The sequence below is a fragment of the Pleurodeles waltl genome, chromosome 1_1, assembly GCF_031143425.1.
Source record: "Pleurodeles waltl isolate 20211129_DDA chromosome 1_1, aPleWal1.hap1.20221129, whole genome shotgun sequence".
Classification (NCBI taxonomy): Eukaryota; Metazoa; Chordata; class Amphibia; order Caudata; family Salamandridae; genus Pleurodeles; species Pleurodeles waltl.
Genome location: NC_090436.1, coordinates 519,555,989 through 519,567,181, shown reverse-complemented (window position 1 = coordinate 519,567,181; position 11,193 = coordinate 519,555,989).

Below are 11,193 nucleotides of genomic sequence, written 5' to 3'. Positions count from 1 at the left end.
CTGGAACCTGTCCTCCCTCTAATGACAGGTATTTAGGCACTTTGTCAGAAGCCATCACCTCAACCGATGAGATTGAATTACTTCCACAAGCGTGCAGAATGAGACAGTACTTGTGCGACGAGAGCCGCCAGGTGTTAGTCCTGTGTGTTCTGTGCAATAGGTTGAAGCCTTGCATTGCTGCAAGCGGAAATCCGAGCTGGCGGACACAGAGTGCACGTGCAGAAGATGCCAGGATAAGCTCACTAAACATAAAAGAAATACTGTTAGACAAATATTATAGCAAAGGGGAAGCCCCTTGTCGGTTTGACAAGAAAGTAACAAACAGATCATAGAAACTAGGTTTGCCTTTTCCTTTTTAAAGTACATGGAGTTTTACTTCGTTATGCTTCGCGGGTCATATTGTTCCTTTTTTCTGCCCTCACGGTTTTGAAATTGCATTTTTCTTTAAATGGAAACACTTTGGTAACGATTTTTAGAAAAAAATAACTTCTCCCGAAATTGCTCAAAGCGGCCCTGCACCCTATAAAAGTTTGCAAATGTAAATATCTTATTAGAAGAGGTGTCCTTGCTCATTTGCAAAATACACTCCATGAACGGCCAGTTTCTAAGCCACCGATCCCGATTCGCGCTCAGGGACTGCAAGCAGTGGGAAGGCTGGACTGCAAGCACTGATAATTGTATTGCATTTTGGGCTCAGGCTAGTGGCGTAATAAAGCCCCTCCCCCCCCCCCCCGCCCCCGGGGGGTGGAGCTCCAGTGGACCCCCTTAGCAGAGTACCCTGGTCCAAGAACTCCTGAGTGTGTCTGGAGGCGGCCCCGTCAATGACTTTGTAGGTGGGGGCCCTCACGTTTGCCATGCCAGTAGCTCTTTTATGCTCTGGCTTTCCTAAAACCAGCCCCTCTGGAATTATGCGATTTAGCGGCTGCAACGTTTTCCACATAAGTATGGATTTGCCGCATTCCATACATAATTGACCATCTTTTGCATAACTTGCCAATTTTAACAAAAAACAATTGTTTCTAGCTCAGGCTGATCAAAAGTTACTAAAAACTTACAGAACTTAATTAGCCAGTACACATTCATGCTCACGTTTACATTTTTACCCCTAAATTAGAAGTGGAAATATAAAAATGCACTCTCCTGCATTACATGTGTGGTGGTGTACAGTTCTGCATTGTGACTGCCACTAACAGCCCTGCCCTTTAAAGGAAGGGGAGATATATCAGAGACAGGTTTCAGCTCATGTCTTCACTTCTTAGAAATATCACCTGAAACTGATAGACTCCAATAACCAGTTTGAAGATGCAAGTAGACGTAACTATAGGTTTCACCATAGATGTTCAGTAAGTGAATACAGGGTCAGATCGTGGAATTCTGGGGTCCCGGACAGAAAGGGAATGTGCGAGGCTCTGCTAATTTGCATACAACTTGAAATCACAGGAGATGACAACTCAGGAAGTACCATCAATTAACTATTGCTGAGCGACTCTGTAAGAATCAACGTTCTCTGTCCATATATGAGTAAAACAATAACAACATACATATTAAAACTAATAAAATAAGTACATATATTTTAAAGTACTACAACGTGGAACTACATTATATTAGTCCTGTGGTACAAGTCATACCTCCAGTTATCATGTTAGCAAATGCTGGTTATAGCGCGTCCTGTTCTTATAAATTACTTATGCCTGGACACGCCGGAGGTCGGTGAACCTTTTGACCGCGTTGAGGTCTCCTCATCCAAAGAATTGTCGGATCTCTCAAATCAATAATTAATAATCATTTATAACCAATAACCAATACTCAATTAGTAATTAAACAACAAATTAGATCAATAGAAAACAGTAATTTGACACACCACGACCTTTCAGTCATGAATAACCACACCTGTTTATTAAAAGTTAATGAGTTTATTTCCCTATATTAACAAAGCTAACACAATATAAGTAAGTCTCAAAATCAAATGATATAGGTATACGAACATTACTAGCTGTCCATAACGACGGAAGAAACGCAATCTACGCAAAATTTGATTATAATGCACTCGGCCATAGCAATGCAAATCACTAATAAAAGTAACTGAATTTGACTAATTGCATACATTGGTCAGCATAACAAGATTTCAATTCAGCGTGGTGCATCAAGTGAATACCTCAACTAACCTCTGATTAGCATTGGCATGTGGGGCTTCATGCTAAACAAATTTAGTCAACATAAATTTAGAAAACTTCTAGCTTGGGCTCTGTCAAAATAAGCAGTTGGTACCTAAGAAGGAAAATACAATGAATAATACATTTATCCTTTCATAATTACCAAATACAATCAGCATTCAAGATAAGTCTTCGTCCTTCAGGTACCAGTTCGATAAGCATGGGGCTTCTCCAAGGGAGGGGCAAAGTTAAAGGCAAGTTTTCCTTGCAGCAGCAAGGAAAGCGGGGCAAAAGTTATCGTATGGGCAAAACGGGGTAAAGTTAAAGTTAAAGTCTCTAGGGTGAGAATTCTTTAGTCTCTCTCTTTCTGGGATAGAGAAAAAGCATCAAAGTGTCATTAAGGTAAAAGTGGCAAATGGCATCAAAATGGCGTCTCAAAAAGTGGCTTGAATAAAATGGTGTCAAAATGGCTGTCTTCTCTTTGTCCGGTGGGTTTAAGTAAGAAAAGTTCCAAATTCTTCAGGGTCTTCCATTGGAGGGTCCATGGGGTGGTTTCTCTTTAACCAATGAATAGTGTCCTTTTTCTTAATGTTCACCTACGCATAGGTGTCCTTGGAGTTTTGGAACACAAGTAGCAACAAAGTTTGCCACATAATTCTGTATCAGTGTCTTTATTGTCTGCACCTGCAGAAACTGACCTTGCTTCAAAGGGGATGAAACTTGCCTAGCACGCAACCTTGAGATAAGGGTATCAGTCATTCTACTGGAAAAATACCGCTTTTAAAGTTAAAACACATCTTTGTTAATACAAGTGAAAACTACCCAGTTAATATTGAGGCCAGGCAACTAGGCCAAAGCCTCTGCTAAATTTAAGCTAAGCATATAACAGTTGTAACGAGAATATCATAAAATACACCTGCAATTATGACGGATTACTACATTATCGATTCTTCATGATTAATTAAGCTTGTTTATAATAATGGCGAACTACTTCGTGGGCACATTTTCTACATACATTATTTTTCTTTGCTAAAACACACATTGCATATACAATTTTGTTACATGATATATAAATGTTTGTTAGTCTTTCTTTTTCTGATTCATCACTGGCTACCTCTGCACAGCAGTTGCTCCCAGTGTCAGTGTTGTGACAACCCACTGGGATGGGCTGCTCCAGGCTTCCCAGCTAAAGTGTTTGTTTTGCATCCTCTATTGATTAGCCTGCTTACTGCAACAGTTCCTTGGCAAGCAAAAACAGTTGGACCTTTGGCAGCCAGCAGGAGCTTGCTGCAGAATGAAGAGCAGTTCTGCACTATGCCACCCTAGATAGGTAGGCCTCAGAGCATTAGACCATGGGTGTAAGGTCCAGGCGAAAGGAGGATTCTCTTGGGCCTCGCAGAACTAGATTATGGCTATGAGGCCCAGGAGAGAGGGATCCCCAGGTTTAGCAATGATGCAATAGGCCCTGGTGGAAGCAACGTAAATTATTCCTCCCTATTACTCTCTGTTCACTGACTGAACAGTAACATACAGCTGTAATGTGAGTGCATTGGACCAATAACCCCACAAGACCATGGTCCTATTCGCCTTCGTTCATGTTTGATAGCTACACCCTTCAAAGGGGTCACTCGCAGTGGGCATGGAATCCATGAACCAGTGCTGCAAGTCCAAGGCAGCAGACTCCCTCCCTTTGGCCTCTCAGCAATGGACCATGGCTGTAAGGCCTAGGGGAGGATGGGCATTGCGTGAACTTTGCAGCTCTGGATCATGGCTGTGCAGAGCATGGGAGGGCCCTAATGTGAGAAAATGATGTGGGCAGTAAAACACAGCTATAATTTGGGTGCATTGGGTCCCTAACACCCTTGAGCCCTGGGTGCCAAAGCACCTGCTGCACTCCTATTAACTACAGTCTTGAAAGCCCCTCCTTGGACTTCACACCCATGGTCCAGTGCTACTAAGCTCAGCGGTGGATGCCTCCTCCTCCTGAGTGTCCAACCAGGGGAGGGGAGCTCTCCCAGGCCTCACAGCTCTGGAATATGGCAGTTAAGCCCATGAAAGAAAGGCAAAGTAAAAACGTCCCGTCACCCTCATCCACTGGCTCCACAGTACAGTAAAGCCATCATTTGGGAACATTGGGCACTTAATACACCTGAGCCTTGTGCCACCACACCCGCTGCACTAGTGATTACTCTGACATGGACCCATGCGCTGTGAGACAAAATCTATTGGGCCCAGAGGAAGAGCCCCACACAAAGCAGCCCCCTCTCCTGGGGTTTTCATTCATGGTGTAGCATTAAGAGGATTGGGAGAAGGAGCTCACTATCAATGGGCCTGACAGCACTGAACCATGGCTGTGAGGCCCAAGGAAGAAGGGTCTTTCAATGCTACACCATGGCCATGAGGCAAATGCTAGGGGCTTCTAATCCCTGAGGCCTTGCAACCACAGTCTAGTGATAAAAATTCCAGGAGAGGGGACCCAGAATAGGGGAGCCCTCTTCCATGGGCACTGCAACAATAACGTAGCACTGCAAGTGTATTCCCTCTCCTGGACCACCTCAGCATAATCCAGGGCTGTGAGTCCCTGGGCAGGAAAGTCCCATATCCTGAGCCTCACAGATATGGTCTAGTGCTGTTAGGCTCATAGAATATGGTCAACTGCCCTGGGCATCATTGTCCTGGATGCCGCAAGGTCCAGGGGAGGAGAGTCCTCTTTCGTGGTCCTCACTACCATGGTCCCCAGCCATCGCTATGAAGACCAAGTTGGGTGGTCAATTTTCCATTATCACATCACAGGACAATTTGTGCCTTTTGAGACACTGTGCATGTGGAGACATCTGAAGATGTTTATTGGGGAGCAGGGGAACCATGAGCAACATAGATTAATTTTGAGGTTTTATTCTAAATCCCTCACTCTAAAGCAGGCCATGTAAAATGATAACTGGAGAATGAGTTTATTGAGCTTAGTTACTCTTCATAAACTATTTGAGCTCTAATCCCTTTACTACCTCCTGGAGTAAGCCTTGAATTCTCACCACTGCAAATTTTGACCAACTAGTTTAGAAAATGAAGTCTGATATCTGAATGGAAAGAAATAGTCTTAAGCCTTGAGACACCTGTGGTAAATATCAGTATCTACCACACATTCTGTCCAGTAAGGACCCTGTGCCACAGAACCTGGTCCAATGAGTATGTCATAGCCATAGGAATAGGCTATCTGACATCTAATCTCAGTTCTATGATGGAAATAAACATCATGTTCTAAAGCTAGGCAGAGCCCATAACAAAGTGACAGTTCCCTGGGAGGGGCAGCCTCTCAGCCTTGCCATCAGAATCACTGAATCCCCAGTTGTGATCTGGTGGACTAGTTGTAAATGTGGTACCAGGAGATGCCATTTTTAATCCTGGCCTCTCACTTGGCCAAATTGTGTGCTCTTGGGCAATCACTTTTCTGAACTTATTGCTTGTTGAGTGGAGGAATGAAGGAATGGAGAAGATGTGGCGCTACGGCCAGAGCTGCTGACTTTGGAACTAAGGAACCAGGGGGCAGATTTAGGCGCCCCTAGCACCTCCTTGCACCACATTAGTGGCATTGTATTTCACGCTAATGTGGCCCAACAAGGCCAAAATTGTGGCGCCAAGCTTACAAAGTGATGTAATGCATGCATTGCGCCACTTTGTAACCCTTTGCACTACGTTATGCGCCAGGCATAATGTATGCAAAAGGGGCATTCCCACGTTACGGGGGGGCCAAAAAATGGTGCAAAGAAATCTAGGCGAATTCTTTGTGTCATTTTTTTCGGCACTTTTAACGCCTGCTCAGAGCAGGCGTGAAAGAGAAGCACACCATTGTTTACAATGGGCCGCAATGGCCCATTTTTTATGCTAAACCTGTAAAGCTCCGAACTAACGTCAAAAATGTTGACGCTAGATCCCCTAGTTACCGCCATGGTGCCCTGTATCTTAGATACGGCACACACATGGTGGTATGAGGGAAGCACAATGGGCGCGCAAGAAAAGTGGGGCTGCACTGGGTGCAGAGCCATTTTTCTTAAATCAGGCCCCAAGTTTGAGTCTTACATTGGCTCATCATCCTGTGATTCTGGGCAGTCACTTAACCCTTTGGCTGCCAAGCACACAACGGTTACGTCCCTAGCTGCGGTGCTGGGCGCCAAGGACGTAACGGTTACGTCCTGGTACTGGTTCATGGGGGGGCGCTAGCGCTCCCCCCATGAGCCTCGCTTCAGCACCCTCAGGGTAGGGATCGCTTCCCCTTCCACCCCGCCCCCGTGGCGTCTGATGACGTCAGAGTGCGAACACGTGCTGACCTTATCAGAGGCCTGGCCCTTGAGCTTCCAGCACGGATTGGAAGAGAAATGCATTTCTTTCCCGATCACTGGAGGGGCCGAGAAAGGCACGAAAGGAGAGGAAAGGCCTTTCATGTCTCTCTCAGCATTTCTGCTGCCCGATCGCGATGCGATCGGGCAGCAGGAATGCCCACTAGACACCAGGGATTATTTTTTGTGGTAATTGTCATAAGGGGAGCAGCCCCATGGGCAGAAACCACTAGACACCAGGGAATTGTTTTTTTTTTTATACTTACGCATAAGGGTCACTCCCCAGGGGGGGGGCAAAATATTTTTAGGCCATTTCTGTGCCCCCTAGGGGGAAGCACGATCGGCCTAATATAAATAGGCCGATCTGCCCCCGGGGGTGGGGGGGCAGAAAACCCCTAGACACTAGGGATAATTTTCTTTTGTTTATTATATACATTTTTATATGTGAGGAGCGACCCATTAGGCAAGGGTCGCTCCATGGAGGCCGAATAATTTTTCGTCCATTTGTACCCCCCCAGGGGCAGATCGGTCTAATTTAATTAGGCCGATCTGCCCCCGGGGGGCAGACACCACAAGACACCAGGGAATTTCTTTTTTTTTTATACTTACGCATAAGAGGAGCGGCCCCTTGGGCAAGGGCCACTCCCTAGGGGAGGCAAAATATTTTTAGGCCTTTAATGCCACCCCCAGGGGCAGATCCACCCATTATAATTAGGCCAATCCGCCCCCAGGGGGGCAGAAACCTCTAGACACCAGGGATATATATATATTTTTTATTTACTTTATGTTTTTATGTAGGGGGGGCGACCACTTAGGCAAGGGTCGCTCCTCTGAGGGGCAAGTTGTATTTAGACCATTTCTGCCACCCTTGGGGGCAGATCAGCCTATTTCTATTAGGACGATCTGCCCCTGGGGGTGCAGAAACCACTTAGGCACCAGGGATCAGTTTGTGAGTATGTGTGTGTTTTGTTTAGGGGGGCAGCCCCTTGGGCATGGGTCGCTCACCATGGGGGCACATTACTGTTGGCCATATCTGCCCCCCTTCAGGGCAGATCGGCCTATTTTTGGAAGTCCCATCTGCCCCCAAGAGGGGCAGAAAGCCCATCAGAGACCAGGGAAGATTTCTTTTCAAAATAAGAAGGTGGGGGTATGGCCATACCCCCACCCCAAATAAATGGGGCCAAAGTTTTCTGCCCACCAGTGGGCAAATTAGGCAATTACCCCCGATCCACTCCCGGGGGGGGGGGGCAGAAAGTCTGCTAGATGCCAGGGAATAAAAAAAAAAAATATGGGTGGTGGCTACCAACCAGTATGGGCCTGGTTATGCCCCCACCCCAACTGAAGGGGGTAACAGTCTTTCATCTCTCCCCCTGCACACTAAAACATCTTATCCCATGGCAAGCAAGAGGACATTTGATAATTTGGGGTTTTGGTTTTACATTCGGACCATGAGAGCTTGGCTAACTCTCAAAATCGCCCCACTTGGAATGGTGAGGACTTAGGGACGCTACCATGTAGAAAAATCCACAAGAACAAGACACATCTGAAAACTAAACATCTGGTGCTTCACATGCACCCCGCACTATTTTCTTTCCCACAATGCCCTGCAAACCTCCAACTTTGCTGGAAATCACATGTTTTTCCCACATTTTTGTGATGGAACCTTCTGGAATCTGCAGGAATCCACAAAATTCCTACCACCCAGCATTGTCTCATTTATACCAATAAAAATTCTGCTGCACTTGTCAGCCTAAAAATGTTTTTTTTTCAAACGGCCCTTTTGGACCCGCTTTGGTGCCCCCTCAATTTCAACATGTTTTTGTCTCTTCCTTGTCACAGGCACTTGGCCCACCTACACAAGTGAGGTATAATTTTTACCGGTAGACTGAGGGGAAGGTTGGGTGGTAGGAAATTTGTCCCTGTGCTGTGATCCCACACAGCAATGTGGGGAAAATGTGTTTTTTTAGCTAAATTTGAGGTTTGCTGAGGATTCTGGGTAAGAAAACATTGGGGGATCCACGGAAGTCACACGTCCCTGGACTCCCTCAGGTGTCTAGTTTTCAGAAATGTCTGGGTTTGGTAGGTTTCTCTAGATGGCTGCTGAGCCCATGACCAAAAACGCAGGTGCTCTGCAAAAACAGGTAGTTTTGTATTTGATCATTTTGATGTGTTCAGATAGTGTTGTGGGGCATTTCCTTTCACGGGCACTAAGCCTACCCACACAAGTGAGGTACCATTTTTTATCAGGAGATTTGGGGGAATGCTGGGAGGAAGGAAATTAGTGGCTCCTCTCAGATTCCAGAATTTTCTATCACCGAAATGTGAGGAAAAAGTGTTTTTTTGGCCAATTTTTGAGGTTTGCTAAGGATTTTGGGTTACAGAACCTGGCGAGAGCCACACAAATCACCTTATATTGGATTCCCCTAGGTCTCTAGTTTTAAAAAATGCCCAGGTTTGGTAGGTTTCCCTAGGTGCCAGCTGAGCTGGAGGCCACAATTTACAGGTAGGCACTTTGCAAAAAACACTTCAGATTTCAATGTAAAAATGTGCTGTGTCCATGTTGCGTTTCCTATCGCGAGCATTACGCCTACCCACGCAAGTGAGGTACCATTTGTATTGGAAGACTTGTGGGAACACAGAATAGGAAAACAAGTGTTATTGCCCCTTGTTTTTCTCTACATTTTTTCCTTCCAAATGTAAGACAGTGTGTAAAAAAGACATCAATTTGAGAAATGCACTGTAATTCACATGCTAGTATGGGCACCCCGGAATGCAGAGATGTGCAAATAACCACTGCTTTTCAACACCTTATCATGTGCCCATTTTGGAAATACAAAGGTTTGCTTGATACCTGTTAGATTTTTCATCCTTGGCGTGGTCTTCCTTAACTTTTTGCCTCTGTTTCCCAGGTTGTTGATGTGTGCTGGACTCTGATTTTGATGTTTTTGTTACTCTGGGCACTTTACCACTGCTAACCATTGCTAAAGTGCAAGTGCTCCTTTACAAAATGTTTATGTAATTGGCTTATTCATGACTGGCATATTTGATTCATTAGTACGTCCCTAGTACAGTGCACTAAAGGTGTCCAGGGCCTGTAAATCAAATGCTACTAGTTGTGCCACCCACATACGTAGCTCTGTAATCATGTCTCAGACCTGCCACTGCAGTGTCTGTGTGTGCAGTTTTAACTCTGATTGAACTCTGATTGAAGTGTAGATTCCCTTTGGGAGCGGATGGACATGTGGAGTTTGGGGTCTCTCAGCTCACAATTTAAAAATACATCTTTTAGTAAAGTTGATTTTAAGATTGTGTGTTTGAAAATGCCACTCTTAGAAAGTGAGCATTTTCTTGCTTATACCATTTCTGTGACTCTGTCTGTTTGTGAGTTCCCTGTCTGGGTCAGTTTGACAGTTGAGCTGGTTGCACCTCACACTGACAGTGATACAAAGGGAGCTGGGGTATAGTCTGCATTTCCTGATGAGCCATCTGTGCTACGAGGGGGAGGGAGGAGTGGTCACTTACACCTGAAAGGGCTGTGCCTGTCCTCACACAATGCAGTCTCCAACCCCTGGTGAGTGTCTGGGCCTGGCCTGGGCAAGGCAGGATTTCACATTCAAGAGATACTTTGCTTTGAAGTAGGCCTACTTCAAAGGAGAAATTGGGTATAAGAAGGGCACCCAAAACCACAGACTTTAGAACACTTCTGGAAACCAAGAGGAACCTCTACCTGGAGAAGAGATGAAGAGCTGAGGAAGAAGAGCTGCCCTTCCTGTGACTGTGCTTTGTGGAGCTATCCTGCAGTTGCTGCTTCTGCCAGAGTAAGAGGGCAAAGACTGGATTTTGTGTGCCTTCCATCTTGTGAAGATGTCCAAGGGCTTGATTTAGAGCTTGCCTCCTGTTGTTTGAAGTCTCAGGGACAGCAAAGACTTCTCTCTGCCAACACATGGAGTCTCTGGAAAGACTCCTACTCTGCCCTGTGGTGCCCATCCAGTTCCTGGGACCCTGAAAGGAGAAGCTGACAGCCTAAGAGGAAGACATCCACGCACAGAATGCCGTGCGGGGAAAAGATCGGCGCAACTCCGATTTGCGGCTGAAAAATCGACGTGCCGCCGGCTTTGCAGCTGAAAATTGAAGCTCGCCTGCAATGCGACCTAAGAATCGACACACAGCGCTGGAGAAACGACGTGCAGCATCACTGACAGAGGCTGGGAAATCGCAACCCGAGCTGCTTGGTTTTTGGATCATCGTGCGGCTGGATTTCCGACGCAAACACCGCTGGGTGTGTAAAAACAACGCAAGCCCTGCCCGGACCCAAGAGTGCTGACCGGATCGATGCATCGCTCTCCTGCGGAGAGAAGAAACGACACGCCTGACCCAACGAAAGGAGAAACAACGCAAGGTCTCGCTCGTGAGTGAAATCGACACTTCGCAAGCCGTTTTTGACGCACACTCACCCGTGCAGGATTATCTTTGACGCACCCAAGGTACATTTTGACGCTAACAGTGTTAGTGTGTGTTTAAAACTACATGAAGACTCTTTTTGCTTTTTAATTGATAACTTGACTTGTGTATTGTGGATTTTTGTCATTTTGGTCTTGTTTTGTATAGATAAATATTTCCTATTTTTCTAAACCTGTGTTGTGTCATTTTGAAGTGATTTCATTAAGTTACTGCGTGTGTTGGTACAAATACTTTACACCTAGTAC